General features: G+C 49.7%; 2 non-coding genes across 2 annotated transcripts; both read right to left on the bottom strand.

The window, feature by feature from the left end:
* Positions 1-7,332: 7,332 nt before the first annotated feature.
* LOC144609781 (small nucleolar RNA SNORA57) lies at positions 7,333-7,465 on the bottom strand. Its single transcript, XR_013549375.1, has one exon. It is a non-coding gene; the product is annotated as a small nucleolar RNA SNORA57 (small nucleolar RNA).
* Positions 7,466-10,395: 2,930 nt separating this feature from the next.
* Positions 10,396-10,528, bottom strand: LOC144609782 (small nucleolar RNA SNORA57). The gene has a single exon (XR_013549376.1). It is a non-coding gene; the product is annotated as a small nucleolar RNA SNORA57 (small nucleolar RNA).
* Between the last annotated feature and the right edge of the window lie 13,723 nt (positions 10,529-24,251).

Genomic DNA, 24,251 nt, shown 5'->3' with positions numbered 1-24,251 from the left:
CTTCAGACTCGACCGGAAACGTCACCCGTTCCTTCTCTCCCCAGAGATGCTGCCCGACCCGCTGTGTTACTCCGGCATTTTGTACGCACCAGGTACATTGATGGGAAAGGTTCAGAGGAATATGGGGACATTGGCAGGTTCTGACTTGCTAAAGTCGTCTAAAGTCAAGAGTGTTTTATTGCCATTCTAGGCCGAGTGGACCCAATGGGCCCAAACCTCTCCTGCATTGGTGAGGCGCCCTCTCCTCTCCTCCACCCCTCCCCTCACCCCCACTCCATCCTCCCCAACCCCCCTTATCCCCCCCCCTCCCCCCCATATCTATCTATCTATCTATCTATCTATCTATCTATCTATCTATCTATCTATCTATCTATCTATCTATCTATCTATCTATCTATCTATCTATCTATCTATCCATCCATCTATCTATCACTCTATCTCCCTCACTCCCTCTGCCTCTCTCTCTCTCCCTCTCTCCCTCTGCCTCTCTCTCTCTCTCTCTCTCTCTCTCTCTCTCTCTCTCTCTCTCTCTCTCTCTCTCTCTCTCTCTCTCTCTCTCCCTCTGCCTCTCTCTCTCTCTCTCTCCCTCTCTCCCTCTGCCTCTCTCTCTCTCTCCCTCTCTCTCTCTCTCTCTCTCTCTCTCTCTCTCTCTCTCTCTCTCATCTCCCCCTCCCCCCCTCCATCCCTCCTCTCTCCCCCTCCCCTCTCCACTCCCCCTTCCTCCCCCTCACCGCTCCCATCCCCCTCACCTACTCCTCCCGTCCTTCCCCTCCCTCCACCCCCTCCCTCCCCCTTCCTCCCCCCCCCCCCCTCCCTAGGAGATAGATTTAAACTTTAAAGTGTGAATAACTTTAAAAATATAACCCCGATTTCAATGAAACTCCTTCCATTAGCACCGTAGGGACGACGGTGTGTAAGGTGGGGCCTAATATTGCCGCGCTATCATGTACCGTTTTCGCTGTGGTTCGGAAACAAACAGACAAACAAACGAGGGTTTTAGTGTGTAGATGCCCCTTATATATATATAAGGCTGCATTTGGAATATTGGGAGAGATTTTGAGCACCCTGTCTGACTTAGACAGGTACATGGACAGGGTTTGGAGGGATATGGACCAAGCGCGGGCAGGTGGGACTAGTGTAGATGGGGCATGTTGGTCGGTGTGGGCAAAGGTGGGACTAGTGTAGATGGGGCATGTTGGTCGGTGTGGGCAGGTGGGACTAGTGTAGATGGGGCATGTTGGCCGGTGTGGGCAAAGGTGGGACTAGTGTAGATGGGGCATGTTGGTCGGTGTGGGCAAAGGTGGGACTAGTGTAGATGGGGCATGTTGGCCGGTGTGGGCAAAGGTGGGACTAGTGTAGATGGGGCATGTTGGCCGGTGTGGGCAGGTGGGACTAGTGTAGATGGGACATGTTGGCCGGTGTGGGCAGGTGGGACTAGTGTAGATGGGGCATGTTGGCCGGTGTGGGCAAAGGTGGGACTAGTGTAGATGGGGCATGTTGGTCGGTGTGGGCAAAGGTGGGACTAGTGTAGATGGGGCATGTTGGCCGGTGTGGGCAAAGGTGGGACTAGTGTAGATGGGGCATGTTGGCCGGTGTGGGCAGGTGGGACTAGTGTAGATGGGGCATGTTGGTCGGTGTGGGCAGGTGGGGCTAGTGTAGGTGGGGCATGTTGGCCGGTGTGGGCAAAGGTGGGACTAGTGTAGATGGGGCATGTTGGTCGGTGTGGGCAGGTGGGACTAGTGTAGATGGGGCATGTTGGTCGGTGTGGGCAAAGGTGGGACTAGTGTAGATGGGACATGTTGGCCGGTGTGGGCGGGTGGGACTAGTGTAGATGGGGCATGTTGGCCGGTGTGGGCGGGTGGGACTAGTGTAGCTGGGACATGATGGCCGGTGTGGGCAGGTGGGACTAGTGTAGATGGGGCATGTTGGCCGGTGTGGGCAGGTGGGACTAGTGTAGATGGGGCATGTTGGCCGGTGTGGGCAAAGGTGGGACTAGTGTAGATGGGGCATGTTGGCCGGTGTGGGCAGGTGGTACTAGTGTAGATGGGGCATGTTGGCCGGTGTGGGCAAAGGTGGAACTAGTGTAGATGGGGCATGTTGGCCGGTGTGGGCAAAGGTGGGACTAGTGTAGATGGGGCATGTTGGCCGGTGTGGGCAAAGGTGGAACTAGTGTAGATGGGGCATGTTGGCCGGCGTGGGCAAGTTGGGCCGAAGGGCCTGTTTCCGCACTGTATCAATCTGTGACTCTATTCACTCTCCGTTTAAAAGAGTCAGCGAGATAGATCGTAATCTCATGGTCACTATTACTGGCTCTGCTCTTTAAATTTTTATTTAACGACTTGGCTACTAAATTCTCCAGCTGTCCTGATTCTGGATCAATACTCTCAAGACCATGGAGTAGAGACAGAGAGGGGGGGGGGGGGAGGGGGAGCTATTGGGAGCTTCTAAACTGCTCGTGGAGAGGGAGAGGGGGTAATGAACGGGGGTCAACAGAGAGGAGGGGGGGGCAGGAGCGAAGGACAAGAGGAGGCAGGGTGGCTCAGCGGTAGAACTGCTACCTCCCGGCGCCAGAGACCCAGGTTCGATACCGACTACAGGCGCCGTCTGTACGGAGTTTGTACGTTCTCCCCGTGACCTGCGTGGGTTTTCTCCGGGCGCTCCGGTTTCCTCCCACACTCCAAAGACGCGCGGGTTTGTAGGTTAATTGGCTTCGGTAAAAAAAAGATTGTAAATTGTCCCTAGTGTGTGTGTGTGTATAGGGGTTGCCAACTACCTCACTCCCAAATAAGGGACAAAAGGTGACGTCACCGCCCCGCGCCCCACGTGACCTCACCCAGCCAGCGGTCACGTGCTCCCGCTCCACCAATGGTGGCCGCCCGGGCCGGGAGGCGGGTTGCTACGTAACCTCCATTAGGTGGCGCCCGGCCGGGCCTACACTGTCCGGGCCTACAGTGTCTGGGCCTACACTGTCCGTGCCTACAGTGTCTGGGCCTACACTGTCCAGGCCTACAGTGTCTGAACCTACTGTCCGGGCCTACAGTGTTGTTGACCTACAATGTCCGGGCCTACAGTGTCCGGGCCTACAGTGTCCAGGCCTACAGCGTCTGGGCCTACAGTGTCCGGGTCTACACTGTCCAGGCCTACAGTGTCCAGGCCTAGAGTGTCCGGGTCTACAGTGTCCAGGCCTACAGTGTCCGGGTCTACAGCGTCTGGGCCTACAGTGTCCGGGTCTACAGTGTCCAGGCCTAGTGTCCGGGCCTACACTGTCCAGGCCTACAGTGTCTGAGCCTACACTGTCCGGGCCAACATCGCCTTCCGGGCCTAACACAGGACAGGGGCCGTCCCGTAAAGGACAAACCAATTTAGTCCAAAATACGGGATGTCCTGGCTAATACGGGACAGTTGGCAACACTAATCCCGACTACGGGCGCCGTCTGTACGGAGTTTGTACGTTCTCCCCGTGACCTGCGTGGGTCTTCTCCGGGCGCTCCGGTTTCCTCCCACACTCCAAAGACGCACAGATTTGCAGGTTGATTGGCTTTGGTAAAGAAAGATTGCAAATGGTCCCCAGTGTGTGTAGGATATTGCTCGTGTAGGATGGCGATCGCTGGTTTCTGCGCTGTGTCTTTAAAGTCTAACAGAGAGATTGAGGTGGAGGATAGAGTTTAGTTTAGAGATACAGCACTGAAACAGGACTCTCAGCCCATCGAGTCCTCGCCGGCCAGCGATCCCTGAACGTACAAACTCCGTACAGACAGCACCCGTAGTCAAGATAGAACCTGGGTTTCTGGCGCTGTGAGGCAGCAACTCTACCGCTGCGACACCCGGCAGATTTTACTTTAGAGATACAACACGGAAACAGGCCTTTCGTCCCTACGTGTAAGGTTGCCAACCGTCCCCTATTAGCATGAACATCCCGTATTTCGGGCTAAATTGATTTGTCCCGTATGGGACCGCCATTGACTAGAATGGCCACCATTACTGGGTTAATTCCCGGAATGGCGGGACTGTCGTATGTTGAAAGACTGGAGCGACTGGGCTTGTATACACTGGAATTTAGAAGGATGAGAGGGGATCTTATCGAAACGTATGAGATTATTAAGGGGTTGGACACGTTAGAGGCAGGAAACATGTTCCCAATGTTGGAGGAGTCCAGAACCAGGGGCCACACAGTTTAAGAATAAGGGGTAGGCGTTTCGAATGGCCTACTCCTACACCTTTCGAATGGCCCACTCCTTTCGAATGGCCCAGTCCGACACCTTTCTAATGGCCTACTCCTACACATTTCGAATGGCCTACTCCTACTCCTTTCGAATGGCCTACTCCTGCACCTTTCAAATGGCCCACTACTGCACCGTACGAATGGCCTACTCCTACTCCTTTCGAATGGCCTACTCCTACACCTTTCGAATGGCCTACTCCTACACCTTTCGAATGGCCTACTACTGCACCTTACAAATGGCCCACTACTGCACCTTACAAATGGCCTACTCCTCCTGCACCTTTCGAATGGCCTACTCCTACACCTTATGAATGGCCTACTCCTGCACCTTTCTTTGTCTCCATGTACAAGTTTGTAGATTAATTGGTAAAAATTGTAAATTGCCCCTAGTGTGTGGGGGTCGCTGGTCAGCCTGGACTCGATGGGCCGAAGGGCCTGTGTCCACGCTGTATCTCTAAACTAAACCAGTGTTATGTAACTAGCCCCATGTTAATCTACTCATTGCACCCATTGATGTTCAGTCAACTCCACTCAAAATGGCCCCTGAAGCTCCTCATTTCTAACAGGAGTAAACACCGGGTGGCACCACCTGCACTGGCCGCCTCGCCAAGTCCGTCTGTCCTTTCTACTATTTTTTATTATTTTAAGTGTGTGTTAAAGTATGTTTTAGTGTTCCTTGGTTTGTTTTATGTGGGGGAAACTTTTTTTCAATCTCTTACCTCGACGGAGACAAGATTTTTCTCCGTGTCGTATCTCCCGTCCCCACTGCGGCCTGACATCGAGTTGGCGGCCTTTCCCGGAGACCGGCCGGCTCTTCGTGCCACGGACTTTAACATCGTGGAGCTGCGATCCTTTACCAGGGATCGACTGTGGAGAGCTCCAACCGCGGGGCCTGTAGACTTTAACACCGTGAAGCCCGCGGTCTCTGGTGAGAAGAGGCCGACGTGGGAGCTCCAACCGCGGGGCCTGTAGACTTTAACACCGTGAAGCCCGCGGTCTCTGGTGAGAAGAGGCCGACGTGGGAGCTCCACGCCTCGGAGTTTCTAACCGTCCCGATGCGGAGAGTTTCGATCGCCCCGACGCGAGGGTCTCGGACAGTCGGCAGCGGTGACTGCGGACGGTTCAACAGCCCCGACCGCGGGTGAACAGAGAGGAAGATGATTGAACTTTATTACCTTCCATCACAGTGAGGAATGTGGAATCCGCTGTGGTGGATGTTCATGTTACATTTCATTTTATGTGGCTGTGTGTCTTGTTGCTTTTCACTTAGTATGGCTGTGTGGTAACTCAAATTTCACCGTACCTTAATTGATACATGTGACGATTAAATTGAATCTTGAAGTTCCTCATTGCCAACAGTTGTTACAGACACAAACAATCACATCAGCTCAAACAGAACGCTCTGTCTTTGCAAAGTGTTTATTTTATTGGAAAATCAAATATACAACGAGACCGTGGGATTAAATCCAACGCCCTGGACATCTTGGGCCTACAAAACGTCAGCCCATTTCCCTTCCAGTGCAGCCCATTCGACACACGATGAAAGAACGGGTCGACTGGGCTTGTATTCACTGGAATTTAGAAGGATGAGAGGGGATCTTATAGAAACATAACATTCTTAAGGGATTGGACACGTTAGATGCAGGAAACATGTTCCCGATGTCGGGGGAGTCCAGAACCAGGGGCCACAGTTTAAGAATAAGGGGTCGGCCATTTAGGACTGAGATGAGGAAAAACTTTTTCACGCAGAGTTGTGAATCTGTGGAATTCTCTGCCACAGAGGGCAGTGGAGGCCAATTCACTGGATGTTTTCAAGAGAGAGCTAGATAGAGCTCTTGGGGCTAACGGAATCAAGGGATATGGGGAGAAAGCAGGAACGGGGAACTGATTCTGGATGATCAGCCATGATCATATTGAATGGAAGGGCAGAATGGCCTCCTCCTGCACCTATTTTCTATGTTTGTAAGAGAGCCACTGGGATCCCAGAACAATCCACACCGCTCCCACCCCAGGGACACCCCCTTGTGATCCTCAACGCACCGGCTGCATCCACGTATTCGCCGGCTCCTCACTCCGAGCGCTTCCCCGACTCTCGAACCCACACGGCAACCTGTGAGGGAGAGAGATACAGATTGGTGATCAGTGCGGGTGTCAGGGGTTACGGGGAGAATGGGGTTGGGAGGGAGAGATAGATCAGCCGTGACTGAAAGGCGGCACGGTGGCACAGCGGTAGAGTTGCTGCCTTACAGCGAATGCAGCGCCTGAGACTCAGGTTCGATCCCGACTACGGGCGCTGTCTGGACGGAGTTTGTACGTTCTCACTGTGACCTGCGTGGGTTTTCTCCGAGATCTTCGGTCTCCTCCCACACTCCAAAGACGTGCAGGTTTGCATGTTAATTGGCTGGGTAAATGTAAAAATTGCCCCCAGTGTGTGTAGGATAGTGTTAATGTGCGGGGATCGCTGGGCGGCGCGGACCCGGTGGGCCGAAGGGCATGTTTCCGCGCTGTATCTGCCAAGTGTAAAGTAATCGGCAGTTCCTAGCACCTACCATTAAGGTAAATGTAAGATAGACACAAGATGCTGGAGTAACTCAGCGGGTCAGGCAACATCTCTGGAGAAAAAGCATCGGTGACATTTCGGGTCAAAACCCTTCTTCACGTCTGTACAAAGATCTTGAGCCGAAACGTCACCCGTTCCCTAGCGGGACAGGCAGCATCTCTGGAGAGATGAATGGGTGACGTTTCCAGCATCTTGTGTCCATCGGCAGTGTAAGCCAGCATCTGCAGTTCCTTCCGACACGCTGTGGTAACGCTCCTCCTCACTAAGGTTGCCAACTTTCTCACACCCAAATAAGGGACAAATGGTGACGTCACCGCCCCTCGCGCCCTCACCCAGCCAGCGGCCATGTGTTCCCGCTCAACCGATGGCGGCCATCCGGGCCGGGAGGCGGGTTGCTAGGCAACCTCCGTTAGGCGGCGCCCTGGGCCTCCACTGTACGGGCCTACTAAGGGACAAGGGCGGTCCTGTACGGGCCAGTTGGCAACCCTACTCTGCACCTTCCTGCTGGGGGGGAACGGGACCAGAACACGACACAACACTTTGGGTAACCGCGTGTCTCAGCCAATGAGGATGGAACCAGGAGATGACAACTCGCTGGCACCGAAGACATGGCAGAACTTGCTCTCCCTCACCAATTACACGCACAGGCCACAGGCAGACGCAGGCGTGTCAAGAACTGGAGGGACCCTGTCTCAGCTCGGTCAGCAGGGTGGGTCACGGTGGCGCAGCGGCAGAGTTGCTGCTTTACAGCGAATGCAGCGTCGGAGACCCGGGTCCCACCCCGACTACGGGTGCTGCCTGACAATGGACAATAGGTGCAGGAGGAGGCCATTCGAGCCTGTACGCACCGCCATTCAATGTGATCATGGCTGATCATTCTCAATCAGTACCCCGTTCCTGCCTTCTCCCCATACCCCCTGACTCCGCTATCCTTAAGTGCTCCATCTCTCTTGAATGCATTCAGAGAATTGGCCTCCACTGCCTTCTGAGGCAGAGAATTCCACAGATTTACAACTCTCTGACTGAAAAAGTTTTTCCTCATCTCAGTTCTAAATGGCCGACCCCTTATTCTTAAACTGTGGCCCCTGGTTCTGGACTCCCCCAACATTGGGAACATGTTTCCTGCCTCTAACGTGTCCAACCCCTTAATAATCTTATACGTTTCGATAAGATCCCCTCTCATCCTTCTAAATTCCAGTACGCTGAGGGGGGATCTTATTGAAACATATAAAATTCTTAAGGGGTTGGAGAGGCTGGATGCAGGAAGATTGTTCCCGATGTTGGGGAAGTCCAGAACCAGGGGTCACAGCTTAAGGATAAGGCGGAAGTCTTTTAGGACCGAGATGAGAAAACATTTCTTCACACAGAGAGTGGTGAATCTGTGGAATTCTCTGCCACAGAAGGTAGTTGAGGCCAGTTCATTGGCTATATTTAAGAGGGAGTTAGATGTGGCCCTTGTGGATAAAGGGATCAGGTAGTATGGAGAGAAGGCAGGTACAGGTTACTGAGCTGGATGATCAGCCATGATCATATTGAATGGCGGTGCGTACAGGCTCGAAGGGCTGAATGGCCTACTCCTGCACCTATTTTCTATGTTCTCCCCGTGACCTGCGTGGGTTTTCTCAGAGATCTTCGGTTTCCTCCCACACTCCAAAGACGTGCAGGTTAGTAGGTTAATTGGCTTGGTAAATGTAAATATTGTCTCCAGTGTGTGTTGGATAGTGTTAGTGTGCGGGGATCGCTGGGCGGCGCGGACCCGGTGGGCCGAAGGGCCTGTTTCAGCACGGTGTCTCTAAACTAAACAGAGTGCAAGGACAGTTCCTGGGTGCCGCGGTGGAGGGAGGAACAGGGACGACACTTACCGGAACGGCCAGGTCCGAGTCGGCAGCTCATCCCAGCGGTCACATCGCCTTGCCACACGCCCCGACCCCTCCATCGCTGAGCTCACCCGCCTCAGGGTTTGGCGACTGCCCCAGAGACCCCGTTGCCAGGGAGTGTCGGCACTTGGTGTATAAACCTGCTCTGAGCTTCAACCACTAGGCAGACACAAAATGCCGGAGTAACTCAGCGGGTCGGGCAGCATCTCGGGAGCGAAGGAACGGGTGACGTTTCGGGTCGAGACCCTTCTTCAGTCTGAACGTCACCCATTCCTTCTCTCCCGAGATGCTGCCTGACCCGATGAGTTACTCCGGCATTTTGTGTCTACCTTCGATTTAAACCAGCGCCTACAATTCCCCCCCCCCTGGCTTCTACCACTACCTCCTATCCAGTGAAACTCTCTCCTCAAATGGGCTCAAGATTCCAGCATCTGGCCTCTCTGTTGTCTCCACTTGTCTTTAGTCTGTTGTTACTGTTCCAGCCTCAACTCAATTGATAGAGGGAGGGAGAAGGGGACAGAGAGAGAGAGACAGAGTGAGCACCCTTAACCCCACAACCCCAACAAGCCTTCACTCTCCCTCCTGCACAGGCCCTTCGGCCCACAATGTCTATGACGAACACAAGGCCAAGTTAAACTGGTCTCCTCTGCCTGCACGTGATCCACACCCCTCCATATCCAAGTGCCTCTTAAACGCCACTATCTATCACATCCGCCTCTACCACCGCCACCCCTGGCAGCCGGTTCCAGGCCCCCCACCACCCTCTGTGCAATAATCCTGCCTCACACATCTCCTTTAAACTCTCCCCCCTCTCACCTTATAGCAATGCCCCCTGGTGTTGGACATTTCCAACCTGAGGGGTGGGGGAAAAGAAAGGTTCTGACTGTCTACCCTGTCTATGCCTCTCATAATTTCATAAACCTGTCAGGTCACTCACCCCCACAACCTCAGACGCTTCAGGGAAAACAATCCAACGACCTCTCTCTGTAGCTGAGACCCTCTAACCCAGGCAACGTTCTGGTAAACCTCCTCTGCACCCCCTCCACATCCTCCCTGTGATGGGGGCGACCAGGACAGCGTGCAATACTCCACATGCGGCCTGACCCAAGCTCTATAGAGCTGCAACACGACCTGTGGGCTATCGCTGTCCCCATCAATGAAGGCAGGCATTCCACACGCCCAAGATGGACACTAAATGCTAGGGTAACTCTGGAGAAAAGGAGCAGGAGACGTTTCAGGTCGGGATCCTTCTCATACGCTGTCTTTGCCGCCCGATCTGCTTGTGCTGCCACCTTCAGTGAGCACCTGGGGCAAACGCGACTAACTTGGGGGTTGCCTTACCCTCACGCCCAATGCTGCCCCCCCCCCACCCCTACAATCGGCGCTGGGAGGTGCCCAATCATAGGCCAGTCACCCCCCCCCCCCCCATCCCCCCGGACACAAGGCGATGTGACTCTTGCTCTGGAATCCTCAGCGAGCTTCAAACTCCGGCGGGGGACCTGCGGAGAGAAAGGGCAGCGGCGGTGAGTCGAGCTGCTCGATAGCACAACCCCCCCCCCGCATTCCTCTCCCTCCCCATCAGCGTCTCTCTCCCCCATATCCCTCTCCATCTCTCTCCTGCCCCCCCGTGTCCCTCTCCCCCCATCTCTCTTCTGCCCCCCCCCCCACGTTCCTCTCCCCCCCATCCCTCTCCTGTTCCCCCCCCGCACGACGCAGAGCACAATCCCGTGGAACCGGGGTGTCTCGGCCGAAGAGGATAGGACCAGAAGACGGCGGCTTGCTGGCACCGAAGACTTGGCGGAGGTCGCTCTCCCTCCACAAACACGCACGCGGGCCACGGGCAGGCTCCGGAGCGTCAAGAACTGGAGGTAACCGCTGCTTAAAATGGCCGCAAGGACAGTCCTCACCTCACCCATGCACTCCCGGGGGGGGGGGGGGGGAGGGGGGTAAATCACCTCCCCTGCCTTCTCTCCACATATGCTGCCCGTCCCGCTGAGATACTCCACCCTTTTTTGTATCTACCTTCGGTTTAATCCAGCATCTGTAGTTCCCTTCCTACCCCTCTCCCTCCTTCCCCAACCAACACATAGACACAAAATGCTGGAGTGACTCAGCAGGTCAGGCAGCATCTCAGGAGAGAAGGAATGGGTGACGTTTCAGGTCGAGACCCTTCTTCAGGCTGATGTCAGGGGAGGGGGAAGGACAAAGATAGGATGTAGTTGGAGACAGGAAGACCAGTGGGAGAACTGGGAAGGGGAATGGGATGGAGAGGGAAAGCAGGGACTACCTGAAGTTGGAGAAGTCGATGTTCATACCGCTGGGCTGCAAGCTGCCCAAGCGAAATATGAGGTGCTGTTCCTCCAGTTTGCGCTGGGCCTCACTCTGACAATGGAGGAGGCCCAGGACAGAAAGGTCAGACTGGGAGTGGGAGTTGAGGTGCTGAGCCACCGGGAGATCGGGTTGGTTGAGTCGGACTGAGCGAAGGTGTTGAGCGAAACGATCGCCGAGCCTGCGCTTTGGACAGGTTAGAAACATAGAAAATGGGTGCAGGAGTAGGCCATTCGAGCCTGCACCGCCATTCAATGTGATCATGGCTGATCATCCAACTCAGCATCCCGTACCTGCCTTCTCTCCATACCCCCTGGTTCTGAAAAGGACCCCAGGTTTGGAGGGAGATGGACCAAATGCGGGCAGGTTGGATGAGTTACAGCTGGGGCAAGTTGGGCCGGAGGCAGAAGGGGAGAGATAGATCGGGTCACGGATGAATGGTGGAGTGGACCTGATGGGCCTGATTCTGCTCCTGTATTTATCACTTGTGATCTTTGGTGTGTGAAAAACCATGTGGTCTATCACTTGTGATCTTATTTTTCAGTCACAGTTGTAAATCTGTGGAATTCTCTGCCTCAGAAGGCAGTGGAGGCCAATTCTCTGAATGCATTCAAGAGAGAGCTAGATAGAGGATAGCGGAGTCAGGGGTATGGGGAGAAGGCAGGTACGGGGTACTGAGTGTGAATGATCAGCCATGATAACATTGAATGGCAGTGCTGGCTCCAAGGGCCGAATGGCCTCCTCCTGCAACTATTGTCTATTATCTATTGTGTGTTGCAGAAACCATGTGGTCTATCACTTGCATACACTGGAATTTAGAAGGATGAGAGGGGATCTTATCGAAACGTATAAAATTATTAAGGGGTTGGACACGTTAGAGGCAGGAAACATGTTCCCAATGTTGGGGGAGTCCAGAACCAGGGGCCACAGTTTAAGAATAAGGGGTCGGCCATTTGGAACGGAGACGAGGAAAAACTTTTTCAGTCAGAGTTGCAAATCTGTGGAATTCTCTGCCTCAGAAGGCAGTGGAGGCCAAGTCTCTGAATGCATTCAAGAGAGAGCTAGATAGAGCTCTTAAGGATAGCTGAGTTAGGGGGTATGGGGAGAGGATAGGAACGGGGTACTGATTTGAGAATGATCAGTCATGATCACATTGAATGGTGGTGCTGGCTCGAAGGGCTGAATGGCCTCCTCCTGCACCTGTTGTCTATTGTGTGTGTTGCATAAACCATGTGGTCTACCACTTGTGATCTATTGTGTTGCAAAAACCATGTGGTCTATCACTTGTGATCTATTGTGTGAGTTGCATAAACCATGTGGTCTATTGTGTGTTGTATAAACCATGTGGTCTATCACTTGTCGAAGGTATTTATTCACAAAATACTGGAGTAACTCAGTGGGTCAGGCAGCATCAATGGAGAGAAGGAATGGGTGACATTTCGGGTCGAGACCCTTCTTCAGTTTGAAGACCCGAAACGTCACCCATTCCTTCTCTCCTGAGATGCTGCCTGACCTGCTGAGTTACTCCAGCATTTTGTGAATAAATACCTTCGATTTGTACCAGCATCTGTAGTTATTTTCTTACACTGGTCTATCACTTGTGGTCTATTGTGTGTTACATAAACCATGCGGTCAATCACTTGTGATCTATTGTGTGTTGCAGAAACCATGTGGTCATCACTTGTGATCTATTGTGTGTGTGTGTTACATAAACCATGTGGTCTATCACTTGTGATCTATTGTGTGTGTTACATAAACCATGTGGTCTATCACTTGTGATCTATTGTGTGTGTATTACATAAACCATGTGGTCTATCACTAGTGATCTATTGTGTTGCAGAAACCATGTGGTCTATCACTTGTCGAAGGTATTTATTCACAAAATGCTGGAGTAACTCAGCAGGTCAGGCAGCATCTCAGGAGAGGGAATGGGTGACGTTTCGGGTCGAGACCCTTCTTCAGTCTGAAGACCCGAAACGTCATCCATTCCTGAGATGCTGTCTGACCTGCTGAGTTACTCCAGCATTTTGTGAATAAATACCTTCGATTTGTACCAGCGTCTGCAGTTATTTTCTTACCCTGGCCTATCACTTGTGGTCTATTGTGTGTGTTGCATAAACCATGTGGCCTATCACTTGTGAGATACATAAACCATGTGGTCTATCACTACTGTGTGTGTTGCATAAACCATGTGGTCTCTTGTGATCTATTGTGTGGGTTACATAAACCATGTGGTCTATCACTTGTGATCTATTGTGTGTTACATAAACCATGTGGTCTATCACCTGTGTACACTGCAATTTAGAAGGATGAGAGGGGATCTTATCGAAATGTAGAAGATTATTAAGGGGTTGGACACGTTAGAGGCAGGAAACATGTTCCCAATGTTGGGGGAGTCCAGAACCAGGGGCCAGTTTAAGAATAAGGGGTCGGCCATTTAGAACTGAGATGATGAAAAACTTTTTCAGTCAGTTGTGAATCTGTGGAATTCTCTGCCTCAGAAGGCAGTGGAGGCCAATTCTCTGAATGCATTCAAGAGAGAGCTAGATAGAGCTCTTAAGGATAGCGGAGTCAGGGGGTATGGGGAGAAGGCAGGAACGGGGTAGATTGTGAATGATCAGCCATGATCACATTGCATGTTGGAGCGTACAGGCTCGAAGGGCCTCCTCCTGCACCTATTGTCTATTGTGTGTGTTGCATGAATCATGTGGTCTATCACTTGTGATCTACTGTGTTTCATAAACCATGTGATTTATCACTTGTGATCTATTGTGTGAGTTGCATAAACCATGTGGTCTATTGTGTGTTGTATAAACCATGTGGTCTATCACTTGTCGAAGGTATTTATTCACAAAATGCTGGAGTAACTCAGCAGGTCAGGCAGCATCAATGGAGAGAAGGAATGGGTGATGTTTCGGGTCGAGACCCTTCTTCAGTTTGAAGACCCGAAACGTCACCCATTCCTTCTCTCCTGAGATGCTGCCTGACCTGCTGAGTTACTCCAGCATTTTGTGAATAAATACCTTCGATTTGTACCAGCATCTGTAGTTATTTTCTTACACTGGTCTATCACTTGTGGTCTATTGTGTGTTACATCAACCATGCTGTCTATCACTTGTGATCTATTGTGTGTTGCATAAACCATGTGGTCCATCACTTGGGTTATGTTACATAAACCATGTGGTCTGTCACTTGTGTACACTGGAATTTAGACGAATGAGAGATCTTGTCGAAACGTATAAGATTATTAAGGGGTTGGACACATTAGAGGCAGGAAACATGTTCCCAATGTTGGGGGAGTCCAGAACCAGGGGCCACACAGTTTAAGAATAAGGGGTCGGCCATTTAGAACGGAGATGAGGAAAATCTTTTTCAGTCAGTGTTGTGAATCTGTGGAATTCTCTGCCACGGAAGGCAGTGGAGGCCAATTCTCTGAATGCATTCAAGAGAGAGCTAGATAGAGCTCTTAAGGATAGCGGAGTCAGGGGTTATGGGGAGAAGGCAGGAACGGGGTACTGATTGAGAATGATCAGCCATGATCACATTGAATGGCGGTGCGTACAGGCTCGACGGGCCGACTGGCCTAATCCTGCACCTATTGTCTATAGCGGAGTATGGGGTTATGGGGAGAGGGCAGGAACGGGGTACTGATTGGGAATGATCAGCCATGATCACATTGAATGGCGGTGCGTACAGGCTCGAAGGGCCGAATGGCCTAATCCTGCACCTATTGTCTATGGTCTATTGTCTATAGCGGAGTCAGGGGGTATGGGGGAGAAGGCAGGAACGGGGTACTGATTGAGAATGATCAGCCATGATCACATTGAATGGCGGTGCGTACAGGCTGGAAGGGCCGAACGGCCTCCTCCTGCACCTGTTGCCTATTGTGTATTTTGTGTGTTGCAGAGACCATGTGGTCTATCACTTGTCATCTATTGTGTGAGTTGCATGAACCATGTGGCCAAGCTGGAGGTCACGTGGCCCCCTCCCCCCCCACCCACCCACCCTCCCTCCAGCTCCACACTGCGCCTGCGCCAGCTCCCCCTGGCGGCCGGCGGCGGCGACGACGAGCTGCCGCCGCCATTACCCGGAGCCGCCGGCCGCTGGGGAGAAGCCAAGCCTTTATCCGCCCGGTAGATCCATTTAACTCCTTTCACTCACCTCTATCGTCGATGGTTGCGGTGTTTGTGGGTTGTCCTGTGTGTGTGTAAACGGTGAGGGAGCCGGGAGTGAGGGGGGGGGGGGGGGGGAGCACGTCCATCCGGCCCGCCCGCCGCGCCTCAGAGGAAGAGCCGCCGCCCCGACCGCCCCTTTTATAGCCGACGCGGCACCAGCGCCAAGATAGGCCCCGCCTCTCCCCCCCGCACCGCGCGGCGCCAGCGCTGCCCCCCCCTAGCGCCTGGGAGAGGACCTGCACCACAACCTGGTCCAGGTAACAATGGACCATACAGACTCTGCCAAGATAGGCCCCGCCTCTCCCCCCGCACCGCGCGGCGCCAGCGCTGCCCCCCCCTAGCGCCTGGGAGAGGACTTGCACCACAACCTGGTCCAGGCAACAATGGCCCATACAGACTCTGCATACAGAGCTGGCTGAAGTTGCTTTTGCTTGAATTGTTTTAGTTCACTTTAGTTTGTGCTTTAACTCACTTTAGTTTGTGCTTTAGTTCAATTTAGTTTGTGCTTTAGTTCAATTTAGTTTGTGCTTTAGTTCAATTTAGTTTGTGCTTTAGTTCAATTTAGTTTGTGCTTTAACTCACTTTAGTTTGTGCTTTAGTTCAATTTAGTTTGTGCTTTAGTTCAATTTAGTTTGTGCTTTAACTCACTTTAGTTTGTGCTTTAGTTCAATTTAGTTTGTGCTTTAACTCACTTTAGTTTGTGCTTTAGTTCAATTTAGTTTGTGCTTTAGTTCAATTTAGTTTGTGCTTTAGTTCAATTTAGTTTGTGCTTTAGTTCAATTTAGTTTGTGCTTTAACTCACTTTAGTTTGTGCTTTAGTTCAATTTAGTTTGTGCTTTAACTCACTTTAGTTTGTGCTTTAGTTCAATTTAGTTTGTGCTTTAGTTCACTTTAGTTTGTGCTTTAACTCACTTTAGTTTGTGCTTTAGTTCAATTTAGTTTGTGCTTTAGTTCACTTTAGTTTGTGCTTTAGTTCAATTTAGTTTGTGCTTTAGTTCAATTTAGTTTGTGCTTTAGTTCAATTTAGTTTGTGCTTTAACTCACTTTAGTTTGTGCTTTAGTTCAATTTAGTTTGTGCTTTAGTTCAATTTAGTTTGTGCTTTAACTCACTTTAGTTTGTGCTTTAGTTCAATTTAGTTTGTGCTTTAACTCACTTTAGTTTGTGCTTTAGTTCAATTTAGTTTGTGCTTTAGTTCAATTTAGTTTGTGCTTTAGTTCAATTTAGTTTGTGCTTTAGTTCAATTTAGTTTGTGCTTTAACTCACTTTAGTTTGTGCTTTAGTTCAATTTAGTTTGTGCTTTAACTCACTTTAGTTTGTGCTTTAGTTCAATTTAGTTTGTGCTTTAGTTCACTTTAGTTTGTGCTTTAACTCACTTTAGTTTGTGCTTTAGTTCAATTTAGTTTGTGCTTTAGTTCACTTTAGTTTGTGCTTTAGTTCAGATTAGTCAATAGACAATAGACAATAGGTGCAGGAGGAGGCCATTCAGCCCTTCGAGCCTGTACGCACCGCCATTCAATGTGATCATGGCTGATCACTCTCAATCAGTACCCCGTTCCTGCCTTCTCCCCGTACCCCCTGACTCCGCCATCCTTAAGAGCTCTATCCAGCTCTCTCTTGAAAGCATCCAACGAACTGGCCTCCACTGCCTTCTGAGGCAGAGAATTCCACACCTTCACCACTCTCTGACTGAAAAAGTTTTTCCTCATCTCAGTTCTAAATGGCCTACCCTTTATTCTTAAACTGTGGCCCCTGGTTCTGGACTCCCCCAACATTGGGAACATGTTTCCTGCCTCTAATGTGTCCAATCCCCTAATTATCTTATATGTTTCAATAAGATCCCCCCTCATCCTTCTAAATTCCAGTGTATACAAGCCTAATTGCTCCAGCCTTTCAACATACGACAGTCCCGCCATTCCGGGAATTAACCTAGTGAACCTACGCTGCACGCCCTCAATAGCAAGAATATCCTTCCTCAAATTTGGAGACCAAAACTGCACACAGTACTCCAGGTGCGGTCTCACTAGGGCCCTGTACAACTGCACACAGTACTCCAGGTGCGGTCTCACCAGGGCCCGGTACAACTGTAAAAGGACCTCTTTGCTCCTATACTCAACTCCTCTTGTTATGAAGACCAACATTCCATTGGCTTTCTTCACTGCCTGCTGTACCTGCACGCTTCCTTTCAGTGACTGATGCACTAGGACACACAGATCTCGTTGAACATCCCCTCTTCCTAACTTCCTAGTTTGTGCTTTAGTTCACATTAGTTTGTGCTTTAACTCAATTTAGTTTGTGCTTTAGTTCAGTTTAGTTTCAAGATTCAAGATATCTTTATTTGTCATCCAAAAAACAAGTTTTTTTGACGAAATTCAGTCACCCGCAGTCCAACAATAAAATAAGCAAATTACACAACCCCAACCAACACACAAAAAAAAGAAACATCCATCATAGTGAGTCTCCTCCAGTCCCCTCTTCACTGTTTGTGCTTTAGTTCAGCCTAGTTTGTGCTTTAGTTCAGCCTAGTTTGTGCTTTAGTTCAGCCTAGTTTGTGCTTTAGTTCAGTCTAGGTTGTGCTTTAGTTCAGTCTAGTTTGTGCTTTAGTTCAGTCTAGGTTGTGCTTGAGTTCAGCCTAGTTTGTGCTTTAGTTCAGTCTAGGTTGTGCTTGAGTTCAGCCTAGTTTGTGCTTTAGTTCAGTCTAGGTTGTGCTTTAGTTCAGCCTAGTTTGTGCTTTAGTTCAGTCTACTTTGTGCTTTAGTTCAGTCTAGGTTGTGCTTTAGTTCAGTCTAGGTTGTGCTTTAGTTCAGCCTAGTTTGTGCTTTAGTTCAGCCTAGTTTGTGCTTTAGTTCAGCCTAGTTTGTGCTTTAGTTCAGTCTAGGTTGTGCTTTAGTTCAGTCTAGGTTGTGCTTTAGTTCAGCCTAGTTTGTGCTTTAGTTCAGCCTAGTTTGTGCTTTAGTTCAGTCTAGGTTGTGCTTTAGTTCAGCCTAGTTTGTGCTTTAGTTCAGCCTAGTTTGTGCCTTAGTTCAGCCTAGTTTGTGCTTTAGTTCAGCCTAGTTTGTGCTTTAGTTCAGCCTAGTTTGTGCCTTTAGCTCAGTTTACAATCAATCCCAATCACAATAATACTTTATTAGCCAAGTATGTTTTGCAACATACGAGGAACGTTATTTGCCATACAGTGATCATGCCAATAAAAAGCAACGAGACACACAAAACACATTGTAACATGAACATGCACCACAGTGACTCCTCCACATTCCTCACTGATGGAAGGTGAATAAAAGTTCAATCTCTTCCCTTCTTTGTTTAGTTTGTACCTTAGTTCAGTTTCGTTTGTGCTTTAGAAACATAGAAAATAGGTGCAGGAGTAGGCCCTTCGGCCCTTCGAGCCTGTACGCACCGCCATTCAATATGATCATGGCTGATCATCCAGCTCAGTATCCCGTACCTGCCTTCTCTCCATACCCCCTGATCCCTTTAGCCACAAGGGCCACATCTAACTCCCTCTTAAATATCGCCAACGAACTGGCCTCAACTACCTTCCGTGGCAGAGAATTCCACAGACTCACCACTCTCTGTGTGAAGAAATGTGTTCTCATCTCGGTCCTAAAAGACTTCCTTCCCCCTTATCCTTAAGCTGTGACCCCTGGTTCTGGACTCCCCCAACATCGGGAAGTTCAGTTCAGTTTTGTTTGTGGGTCAATTCAATTTAGTTTGTGCCTGTTTTGTTTGGTTTAGTAGTTTAGGATATTGCCACCTGTATCGCGGTACAGTGAAAAGCTTTTGATGCGTGTTATCCAGCCAGCGGAAAGACCGTACATGATTACAATCGAGCCAGTCTGCAGATACGGGATAAAGGGAACAATACACTACAATACAATACAATATATCTTTATTGTCATTGTACAGGGGTACAACAAGATTGGGAATGCGCCTCCCATACGATGCAATAATTTAATTAGCTAGTCAGTATTAATTTAAACAACAACAACCCAACGAAACAAATTGGAACAGTTTTAAGACAGAATAAAGTGCAAGTAGATCTGTGCCGGTTCGCTGTGCGATGTGACCATCCGGCTCAGCAGGACCGGTTCATGGCAGCTATGGCCCTGGGGGTGAAGCTGTTCCTGAGTCTGGAGGTGCGGGCGTAGAAGGCCTTGTATCGTCTGCCCGATGGTGGAGGTCCCCAACAGACTGTTGCGGGGGTGTGAGGAGTCTTTGTGGATGCTGGTGGCTTTTCTGAGGCATCGTGTGTTGTAGATGCCCTCCAAGGCTGGTAGCTGTGTTCCGATGGTCCTCTGAGCTCCATGGACTACCCGCTGAAGAGCTTTCCTCTCTGCCTCCGTGCAGCTGAGATACCACACAGGGATGCCATGTGTTAGGATGCTCTCTATGGTGCAGCGGTAGAAGGTCGTCAGCAGCTGTTGGGGTAGACCAGACTTCTTCAGTGTTCTCAGGTAGAACAGTCGTTGCTGTGCCTTCTTGACCTGCGCAGCAATAGACAATAGACAATAGACAATAGGTGCAGGAGTAGGCCATTCAGCCCTTCGAGCCAGCACCGCCATTCAATGCGATCATGGCTGATCACTCTCAATCAGTACCCCGTTCCTGCCTTCTCCCCATACCCCCTCACTCCGCTATCCTTAAGAGCTCTATCCAGCTCTCTCTTGAAAGCATCCAACGAACTGGCCTCCACTGCCTTCTGAGGCAGAGAATTCCACACCTTCACAACTCTCTGACTGAAAAAGTTCTTCCTCATCTCCGTTCTAAATGGCCTACCCCTTATTCTTAAACTGTGGCCCCTTGTTCTGGACTCCCCCAACATTGGGAACATGTTTCCTGCCTCTAATGTGTCCAATCCCCTAATTATCTTATATGTTTCAATAAGATCCCCCCTCATCCTTCTAAATTCCAGTGTATACAAGCCTAATTGCTCCAGCCTTTCAACATACGACAGTCCCGCCATTCCGGGAATTAACCTGGTGAACCTACGCTGCACGCCCTCAATAGCAAGAATATCCTTCCTCAAATTTGGAGACCAAAACTGCACACAGTACTCCAGGTGCGGTCTCACCAGGGCCCTGTACAACTGCACACAGTACTCCAGGTGCGGTCTCACCAGGGCCCGGTACAACTGTAAAAGGACCTCTTTGCTCCTATACTCAACTCCTCTTGTTATGAAGACCAACATTCCATTGGCTTTCTTCACTGCCTGCTGTACCTGCACGCTTCCTTTCAGTGACTGATGCACTAGGACACACAGATCTCGTTGAACATCCCCTCTTCCTAACTTCCTAGTTTGTGCTTTAGTTCACATTAGTTTGTGCTTTAACTCAATTTAGTTTGTGCTTTAGTTCAGTTTAGTTTCAAGATTCAAGATATCTTTATTTGTCATCCAAAAAACAAGTTTTTTTGACGAAATTCAGTCACCCGCAGTCCAACAATAAAATAAGCAAATTACACAACCCCAACCAACACACAAAAAAAAGAAACATCCATCATAGTGAGTCTCCTCCAGTCCCCTCTTCACTGTTTGTGCTTTAGTTCAGCCTAGTTTGTGCTTTAGTTCAGCCTAGTTTGTGCTTTAGTTCAGCCTAGTTTGTGCTTTAGTTCAGTCTAGGTTGTGCTTTAGTTCAGTCTAGTTTGTGCTTTAGTTCAGCCTAGTTTGTGCTTTAGTTCAGCCTAGTTTGTGCTTTAGTTCAGTCTAGTTTGTGCTTTAGTTCAGTCTAGGTTGTGCTTGAGTTCAGCCTAGTTTGTGCTTTAGTTCAGTCTAGGTTGTGCTTGAGTTCAGCCTAGTTTGTGCTTTAGTTCAGTCTAGGTTGTGCTTTAGTTCAGCCTAGTTTGTGCTTTAGTTCAGTCTACTTTGTGCTTTAGTTCAGTCTAGGTTGTGCTTTAGTTCAGTCTAGGTTGTGCTTTAGTTCAGCCTAGTTTGTGCTTTAGTTCAGTCTACTTTGTGCTTTAGTTCAGTCTAGGTTGTGCTTTAGTTCAGTCTAGGTTGTGCTTTAGTTCAGTCTAGTTTGTGCTTTAGTTCAGTCTAGGTTGTGCTTGAGTTCAGCCTAGTTTGTGCTTTAGTTCAGTCTAGGTTGTGCTTGAGTTCAGCCTAGTTTGTGCTTTAGTTCAGTCTAGGTTGTGCTTTAGTTCAGCCTAGTTTGTGCTTTAGTTCAGTCTACTTTGTGCTTTAGTTCAGTCTAGGTTGTGCTTTAGTTCAGTCTAGGTTGTGCTTTAGTTCAGCCTAGTTTGTGCTTTAGTTCAGCCTAGTTTGTGCTTTAGTTCAGTCTAGTTTGTGCTTTAGTTCAGCCTAGTTTGTGCTTTAGTTCAGCCTAGTTTGTGCTTTAGTTCAGTCTAGGTTGTGCCTTAGTTCAGTCTAGGTTGTGCTTTAGTTCAGCCTAGTTTGTGCTTTAGTTCAGTCTAGGTTGTGCTTTAGTTCAGCCTAGTTTGTGCTTTAGTTCAGCCTAGTTTGTGCCTTAGTTCAGCCTAGTTTGTGCTTTAGTTCAGCCTAGTTTGTGCCTTTAGCTCAGTTTACAATCAATCCCAATCACAATAATACTTTATTAGCCAAGTATGTTTTGCAACATACGAGGAACGTTATTTGCCATACAGTGATCATGCCAATAAAAAGCAACGAGACACACAAAACACATTGTAACATGAACATGCACCACAGTGACTCCTCCACATTCCTCACTGATGGAAGGTGAATAAAAGTTCAATCTCTTCCCTTCTTTGTTTAGTTTGTACCTTAGTTCAGTTTCGTTTGTGCTTTAGAAACATAGAAAATAGGTGCAGGAGTAGGCCCTTCGGCCCTTCGAGCCTGTACGCACCGCCATTCAATATGATCATGGCTGATCATCCAACTCAGTATCCCGTACCTGCCTTCTCTCCATACCCCCTGATCCCTTTAGCCACAAGGGCCACATCTAACTCCCTCTTAAATATAGCCAACGAACTGGCCTCAACTACCTTCCGTGGCAGAGAATTCCACAGACTCACCACTCTCTGTGTGAAGAAATGTTTTCTCATCTCGGTCCTAAAAGACTTCCCCCTTATCCTTAAGCTGTGACCCCTGGTTCTGGACTCCCCCAACATCGGGAAGTTCAGTTCAGTTTTGTTTGTGGGTCAATTCAATTTAGTTTGTGCCTGTTTTGTTTGGTTTAGTAGTTTAGGATATTGCCACCTGTATCGCGGTACAGTGAAAAGCTTTTGATGCGTGTTATCCAGTCAGCGGAAAGACCGTACATGATTACAATCGAGCCAGTCTGCAGATACGGGATAAAGGGAACAATACACTACAATACAATACAATATATCTTTATTGTCATTGTACAGGGGTACAACAAGATTGGGAATGCGCCTCCCATACGATGCAATAATTTAATTAGCTAGTCAGTATTAATTTAAACAACAACAACCCAACGAAACAAATTGGAACAGTTTTAAGACAGAATAAAGTGCAAGTAGATCTGTGCCGGTTCGCTGTGCGATGTGACCATCCGGCTCAGCAGGACCGGTTCATGGCAGCTATGGCCCTGGGGGTGAAGCTGTTCCTGAATCTGGAGGTGCAGGCGTAGAAGGCCTTGTATCGTCTGCCCGATGGTGGAGGTCCCCAACAGACTGTTGCAGGGGTGTGAGGAGTCTTTGTGGATGCTGGTGGCTTTTCTGAGGCATCGTGTGTTGTAGATGCCCTCCAAGGCTGGTAGCTGTGTTCCGATTGTCCTCTGAGCTCCATGGACTACCCGCTGAAGAGCTCTCCTCTCTGCCTCCGTGCAGCTGAGGTACCACACAGGGATGCCATGCGTTAGGATGCTCTCTATGGTGCAGCGGTAGAAGGTCGTCAGCAGCTGTTGGGGTAGACCAGACTTCTTCAGTTCTCAGGTAGAACAGTCGTTGCTGGGCCTTCTTGACCAGCGCAGCAATAGACAATAGACAATAGACAATAGGTGCAGGAGGAGGCCATTCAGCCCTTCGAGCCAGCACCGCCATTCAATGCGATCATGGCTGATCACTATCAATCAGTACCCCGTTCCTGCCTTCTCCCCATACCCCCTCACTCCGCTATCCTTAAGAGCTCTATCCAGCTCTCTCTTGAAAGCATCCAACGAACTGGCCTCCACTGCCTTCTGAGGCCGAGAATTCCACACCTTCACCACTCTCTGACTGAAAAAGTTCTTCCTCATCTCCGTACTAAATGGCCTACCCCTTATTCTTAAACTGTGGCCCCTTGTTCTGGACTCCCCCAACATTGGGAACATGTTTCCTGCCTCTAATGTGTCCAATCCCCTAATTATCTTATATGTTTCGATAAGATCCCCCCTCATCCTTCTAAATTCCAGTGTATACAAGCCCAATCGCTCCAGCCTTTCAACATACGACAGTCCCGCCATTCCGGGAATTAACCTAGTAAACCTACGCTGCACGCCCTCAATAGCAAGAATATCCTTCCTCAAATTTGGAGACCAAAACTGCACACAGTACTCCAGGTGCGGTCTCACCAGGGCCCTGTACAACTGCACACAGTACTCCAGGTGCGGTCTCACTAGGGCCCTGTACAACTGCACACTGTACTCCTGGTGGGGTCTCACCAGGGCCCGGTACAACTGTAGAAGGACCTCTTTGCTCCTATACTCAACTCCTCTTGTTATGAAGGCCAACATTCCATTGGCTTTCTTCACTGCCTGCTGTACCTGCATGCTTCCTTTCAGTGACTGATGCACTAGGGCACCCAGATCTCGTTGAACTCCCCCTCCTCCTAACTTGACACCATTCAGATAATAATCTGCCTTTCTATTCTTACTTCCAAAGTGAATAACCTCACACTTATCTACATTAAACTGTTATTGGACCATGTTAGGTCCTCCGAAATGTGAGTGCCCAGAAACTTGGAGCTTTTTGAAATTCGAAACGTTTCGTGCAAGATATAAATATTGAAGTCTAATAGTCTGGTCTGGTTTAGTTTAGTTTAAGCGACACAGCGCGGAAACAGGCCTTGCGGCCTACCGAGTCCGGCGATCCCTCGAGGAAGGGCCTTGCCCCGAAACGTCACCTGTTCCTTCCCTCCTGAGATGCTGCCCGACCCGCTGAGTTACTCCAGCACTTT

Source organism: Rhinoraja longicauda, chromosome 34 (genome assembly GCF_053455715.1).
Source record: "Rhinoraja longicauda isolate Sanriku21f chromosome 34, sRhiLon1.1, whole genome shotgun sequence".
NCBI classification, from domain to species: Eukaryota; Metazoa; Chordata; class Chondrichthyes; order Rajiformes; family Arhynchobatidae; genus Rhinoraja; species Rhinoraja longicauda.
The sequence above is the reverse complement of the archived record's forward strand: the minus strand, read 5'-3'. Positions and strand labels throughout refer to the sequence as shown.